The following is a 6,841-nucleotide window of genomic DNA, read 5'->3' as shown; positions in this document are numbered from 1 at the left end:
CTCCCAAAAGCTTGTCCTCTCCTTTTATCAACATAGAGAGTGAAAGGTTTTTCTAGATTAGGTAGAGCTAATGCTGGAGTGGAAATTAATTTAGCTTTCAAGGTCTCAAAAGCTTTAGCCTGGTCTGGGCTACACTGTAGAGGGAGTGAGTCAGGGCCTTGAGTATCAATTAATGTCTGCAGTCCCTCCTAGGCCTTGGGCTTAATTGAATATTGACCTCAAAGTGGGAACGGTTAGGTTCTGGGAGGCAAACTACAGATGGGGTGACATGAATAGCTGGCCCAAGAATTCCCTGATCCCAAACAATTGATTGAACTATCTCCCACACTTCTGGGGGAATATGGGGAGGGATGATAAACAGAGGGAAAAAAAAGATGGGAGACTTAACCAGAGAAAACTGACTCCCCAATTTCACCATGAGGTCGCTTCCCAACAAAGGAATAGGGTAAGAAGAAAGCATGAGGAAGGAGTGTTTAAACAAAAGATCATCAAGTAGGCAGGGAAAAATGCATTTCTGAAGACATCCCTTAATTATCTCTTCCATGCCCAGGTCCAGGGATGGGTAAAGCAAAGTAACTGGTTAAAACTGAGAACATAGCCATGATAAAGTGGATAACCTTATCTTTGGCCTCAATTTTTTTTCCAGGCTAGAAGTGAGAGATAAACTGGGAGCACTGACAAATCCCAGGTTACCCCCTCATTTTGAGTCTAGAGAATGCTAGAGGGCAGGGTACTGGGGCGGGGGGAGAGCAGTTTGACCACTTTTCCAACCTGGGGGACAATCCTTCTTCCAATGTCCTGGTCACATGGACATGGTACATTTCTTAATGGCTTCTATCAGCTGCTCTTAAAAAAGGTCAAGGTTTTCCTTTTCTCCCTGAGATAGTTCCCTAATTTTTTGACGATTTATTTGCAGTTCTTACGCTTTCCAACAGGGAGATTACCATATGATCTCTCTTTCCCCTATCCTCACTCATTGGATAATCCCATTTTAGGTCACTGGTGAAAACAGCAGCTGTTCTTGGAGGGTATTTTGTGGAGTCATTGGTAGCCAAATTATCCCCAAATTTTTGGACTTGTTCTCAAATTATCCTCTTCTCTTCAGTGGTACAACAAGTGGAGAAGATGATATACAAATCACCCCAAGAAAGTTGAAATAGCAGGGATATGTCCCTAAAGCCCTCAGTAAACATATTGTGGTCTTCTGATTATCTTTCCAGTTTCTCTTTAACCTGAATAAGATCTGAGACAGACAATGGGACATGCATTCTAATTGTCCCACTAGGTGAGGCATGCACTTCCCTCTTGGGAAAAAATGCTGTGAGGATGGGGGCTTGGAAAGAAAGATAGGAAGTCTCACTTCTTGTGAGGGAGGGACTGGGGAATGCTGGCTGAACTAGATTAAAGTGCAAGGTGAGGGAATCTGGTTGGCAAGGGGATAGATCAGTTGGCACCTTAGGAGGGGAGAGGTAAGAGGGGTAGATACCCCAGATACTGCTGTGGGGATGGGGCTTGAGGCCTGATTGAGTGTCACCTCAGGGGGAGGGACTGAAGAGGGTGGTACCTCAGCAAGACCTATGGCTGGGGAAGATGGGGGTGGGAATAGGAACTGGAGAGGTGGTGGGAATGGAGGACAAGGAGAGGGTTTGTGAAGCCCTGGTGGCCATGAGAAGGGGGTCATCCAAAATGTGCTGCTGCTTCCCCATTTCACCTTTGTGGGGTGGCTCTAGCTAAGAGCACTTAATAATCTTTCCTGAGAACAGGGTTCTGAGAGAGCTCAACAAAGCCATTATGTGGGAAACTTTTATAAATTTTCTTCTTTGGGACAGTATAATTCTAGCTGCAAGGGAGTATTATTTTATAAAGTCCCCAAAAAGGGCCATGTCTCATGGTCCTCCAGTTAATATTGAGGTCAAATCGTATTACAAAAGAATACCAGCTTTTTCTTTTTAATTTCTTTAAAAAATCTATTTGTTTTCCCAATTTTGTAAAAGACTACTGAATGGTGAATTGTTGGGAATTGAAAAAGAATGACTCATTATAGATGTGGGGGCTGGAAGTCCCTTCTTCCATAAAGGAAGATCTAGGAGCAAACCTTGAAAAACAAACAAACAAACAAAAAAGCACAAAAAAATCACAAAAAGATATCAAATTTTCCCAATTCCCTAGTGCCCAGAGAATGGAAAATATCATGCATACATTTCAGAATGGAGCAAATGTCCTTTTTCTCCATGTTTCTGAAAGTGTGCCCAGATCTGTGGCCTCAAAAATAATGACTGGATCAAGAACCTGAGAGTGTCAGGCTGTGTGCAAGACATCTTCCTAACTGTCTGACCTAATTTAACTGGAGAGGTCAGGTCAGAAAAGCACCTCCTGCTTACCTGGAGATCAAGAATGGGATAAAGAGAGGAGGGGGTTTACATATCTTCCAGTTACGACTGGAGAAGAACTTAAAATTGGCAGTATTCCAAGTTAGGGAATTATAAATGTTGAGCTTTGGTGTGTTCAGGATTCCCAAATACTGACCAGTCCCTACCTGAACAAATTCAACTCAAGCCTTCTTTCAGCCAAAGAAAAGCAAAGTTTATTAGAGATCCACCATACTGGGTAGACTCTTAAGGAGCCTGAGTTTTTGTGATGCTTGTATTGGCAAGCGGTCCAGACTGAGCTAGATTGAATCTGAGTCTAACACTGATTTTCAAAACCAAATAAAAATAGAAGAGGAAAATTAGGTAAAGAAATGAGAGCACAGGGATAAAATTATGAAAACACAATTAAAAAATTGGTTTAAAAAGGCACAAAATACTGGAGCAAATAATGTTAAAAAAGAATTAGTCAACTGGAAAAAGAGTTACAAAAATTCACTGATGGAAATATTTTTTTCAAAGTCAGAATTGGCCAAATGGGGTTGAGGGGAGAGGGGACAGGTACAAAAACTTAACAAAGAAAGTAATTCCTCAAAAATTAGAATTTGGCAAGTAAAAACTAACAACTCTATGACTTTAGATTGGAGAAAAAATATTAGTGTTGTGCATTGCTTGTATTTTGCTCCCATATAAATTGGCTCACAGTGTGAAAATAAATATGCATACATAATTGATAATAGAAATGTATCTTACTAAACAGGGAAATAGGAGCGGAAAGGCACAACAGAAACTGGGTTTTTGGGGAGAAGCTGGTTTGATAAAAGGGAGAGCAGACAAAGACTGGTCAAAAACAAAACAGACAAGAGTGAAGACAATATAAAAAGAAAGCAGAGTGATTTAAAAATTAGAATCCCAAAATTTATTCTTTACAAGAAACACACTTAAAGTAGAGAGGCACAGAGAGAGTTAAAATAAAGGACTAGAACAGGATCTATTAAGGTCCGGGTGAAAGAAAGAAGGCAGGGATAGCATTCATAATCTCAGAAAAAGCAAAAGTAAAAACAGATCTAATTAACAGACAAATAAGGAACTACAACTTACTAAAAGATAACATAGATGGTGAAGTAGTGATAAAGAGATATCTGCATCAGATGGCATTATATTGAAATTGTTAAAGGAAAAGTTAAATTACAGAAATAAATAGTAAAACTATACCAGGTGGGGACCTCAACATTCCCCTATAAGACCTAGATAAATCTAACCAAAAATAATTTTAAAAAAAGTCAAAGAGATAAATATTCAGAATCTTAGAAAATTTAGATACGATAGAATTCTGGAGAAAATGGAATGAGAATACAAAGGAGTACACCCTTTTTCTCAACTGTATATGAAATCTGAACAAAAACTGTCCATGCATTAGAGCATAAGAATCTCACAAGCAAATAAAGAAAAACAGAAATTTTAGATACACCTCTTTCAGATCATAATACAATAAAAATTAAGCTTAATAAAGAGTTTTGCAAGCATAGGATAAAAAAATTTGGAAACTAAGCAATTTAATATTGAAGAATGAAGGTCAAATAACAAATTATATAAACAATTAATGGTTTCATGAAAGAGAATGAGAAGAATGAAACAAAATTTCAAAATTTGTGAAATGGAACCTAAGTGATACATGAGAAAGATTTTAGATCTCTATACAGGTACATCAGTGACAGAGAGAAAGAACAGAATGATGAATTTGGCACGGAGCTAAAAACTTAGAAGCAAATCAAAATTGCCCAAATGAACAACCAAATAAAAATCCAGAAAACCATAGGAGAGGTTATTATAATTAAAAGTAAAAAAAATGAACTAATAAAAGTAGTAGCTGATTTTGTGAGAAAAAATACAGTAGATAAACCATTGATTAATTTGATTAAAAAAGAAGAAAATAAAATTACCAGTATCAAAAATAAAATGAGTTACTGTATCAATAATTAGGATGAAATCAAGTCAATCATTAGGAGTCATTTGTGAAGTCACATGCCAATAAAACTGATAATCTAAGTGAAATCAATGTTTTCCAAAGCAAAAAACGCCCAAATTAAGAGAAGGGGAGTTAAAATGCTTAAAAAGCCCTATCTTATAAAAATAAATTGAACAATTCATTAATATACTGCATAAGAAAAAAATATCACCAGGACATGATTGATTTTACTAAACATTTAAGAAACAATTATGCCAAAATACTATATGAACTGTTGGGGAGAAAAATTAGTAAAAATAAGTGCTACCAAATTCCTTTTGTGACAGAAATATGGTTTTCTACTTAGGCAGACCAAAAACCAAGAAAGAATCCTATAGACAATTTCTCAATGAATGCTGATGAAAATTAAAAAAAATAGCAGGGATATTGCAATATATTACCAAGATCATAGACTACAAGCAGGTAGGATTTATAACAGGAAAGGAGAGCTAGTTAAATATTTTATTTTATTTTATTTTTTTAAATTTACTTATTTAACTTCTAACATTCATTTTCACAAAATTTTGGGTTCCAAATTTTCTCCCCATCTGTCCCCTCCTCCCACCCCAAAACACCAAGCATTCTAATTGGCCCTAACACCAATCTGAAATGTCTTCTATCATCCCTCCCTTCCATTGTCCCCATCTTCTCTTTTGTCCTGTAGGGCCAGATAACTTTCTATACCCCACTACCAGTATTTCTTATTTCCTAGTAGCAAGAACAGAACTCGACAGTTATTTCCAAAACTTTGAGTTCCAACTTCTCTTAATCCCTCCCTCCCCACCCAATCCCTTTGGGAAGGCAAGCAATTCAATATAGGCCAAATCTGTGTAGTTTTGCAAATGACTTCCATAATAGTCGTGTTGTATAAGAATAACTATATTTCTCTCCATCCTATCCTGTCCCACATTACTCCTATTCTCTCTTTTGATCCTATCCCTCCCCATGAGTGTCAACTTCAAATTGCTCCCTCTTCCCCATGCCCTCCTTTCCATTATCCCCCCCCACCCTGCTTATCCCCTTCTCCACCACTTTCCTGTATTGTAAGATAGGTTTTCATACCAAAATGAGTGTGCATTTTATTCCTTCCTTTAGTGGAATGTGATGAGAGTAAATTTCACGTTTTTCTCTCACCTCCCCTCTTTTTTTCCCTACACTAAAAAGTCTTTTGCTTGCCTCTTTTATGAGAGATAATTTGCCCCATTCCATTTCTCCCTTTCTCCTCCCAATATATTTCTCTCTCACCACTTAATTTCATTTTTTGAAGATATGATCCCATCCTATTCAATTCACTCTGTGCTCTCTGTCTCTGTGTGTATGTGTGTAATCCCATCCACTACCCAGATACTGAAAAGTTTCAAGAGTTACAAATATTGTCTTTCCATGTAGGAATGTAAACAGTTCAATTTTAGTAAGTCCCATAAGACTTCTCTTTGCTGTTCACCTTTTCATGCTTCTCTTCGTTCTTGTGTTTGAAAGTCAAATTTTCTTTTCAGCTCTGATCTTTTCATCAAGAATGCTTGAAAGTCCTCGATTTCATTGAAAGACCATTTTTTTCTCCTGAAGTATTATACTCAGTTTTGGTGGGTAGGTGATTCTTGGTTTTAGTCCTAGTTTCTTTGACCTCTGGAATATCCTATTCCATGCCCTTTGATCCCTTAATGTAGAAGCTGCCAGATCTTGTGTTATCCTGATTGTATTTCCACAATACTTGAATTGTTTCTTTCTAGCTGTTTCCAATATTTTCTCCTTGACCAGGGAACTCTGGAATTTCACCACAATGTTCCTAGGAGCTTCTCTTTTTGGATCTCTTTCAGGTGGTGATCAGTGGATTCTTTCAATATTTATGTTGCCCTCTGGTTCTAGAATCTCAGGGCAGTTTTCCTTGAACATTTCATGAAAGATCATGTCTAGGGTCTTTTTTGATCATGGCTTTCAGGTAGTCCCATAATTTTTAAATTGTCTCTCCTGGACCTATTTTCCAGGTCTGTTGTTTTTCCAACGAGATATTTCACATTATCTTCCATTTTTTCATTCTTTTCGTGTTGTTTTGTGATTTCTTGGTTTCTCATAAAGTCATTAGCCTCCATCTGTTCCATTCTAATTTTGAAAGAACTATTTTCTTCAGTGAGCTTTTGAATCTCCTTTTCCATTTGGCTAATTCTGCTTTTTAAAGGAATCTTCTCCTCATTGTCTTTTTGAACCTCTTTTGCCAATTGAGTTAGCCTATTTTTCAAGGTGTTATTTTCTTCAGCATTTTTTGGGTGTCCTTTAGCAAGGTGTTGGCCTGCTTTTCATGCTTTTCTTGCATGTCTCTCATTTCTCTTCCCAGTTTTTCCTCCACCTCTCTAACTTGATTTTCAAAATCCTTTCTGAGCTCTTCCATGGCCTGAGCCCATGGAATATTTGTTTTGGATGTTTGGGATACAGAAGACTTGATTTCTGTGTCTTTCCCTGATGGTAAGCA

The sequence above is a fragment of the Notamacropus eugenii genome, chromosome 1 (assembly GCF_028372415.1).
Source record: "Notamacropus eugenii isolate mMacEug1 chromosome 1, mMacEug1.pri_v2, whole genome shotgun sequence".
Classification (NCBI taxonomy): Eukaryota; Metazoa; Chordata; class Mammalia; order Diprotodontia; family Macropodidae; genus Notamacropus; species Notamacropus eugenii.
The sequence above is the reverse complement of the archived record's forward strand: the minus strand, read 5'-3'. Positions refer to the sequence as shown.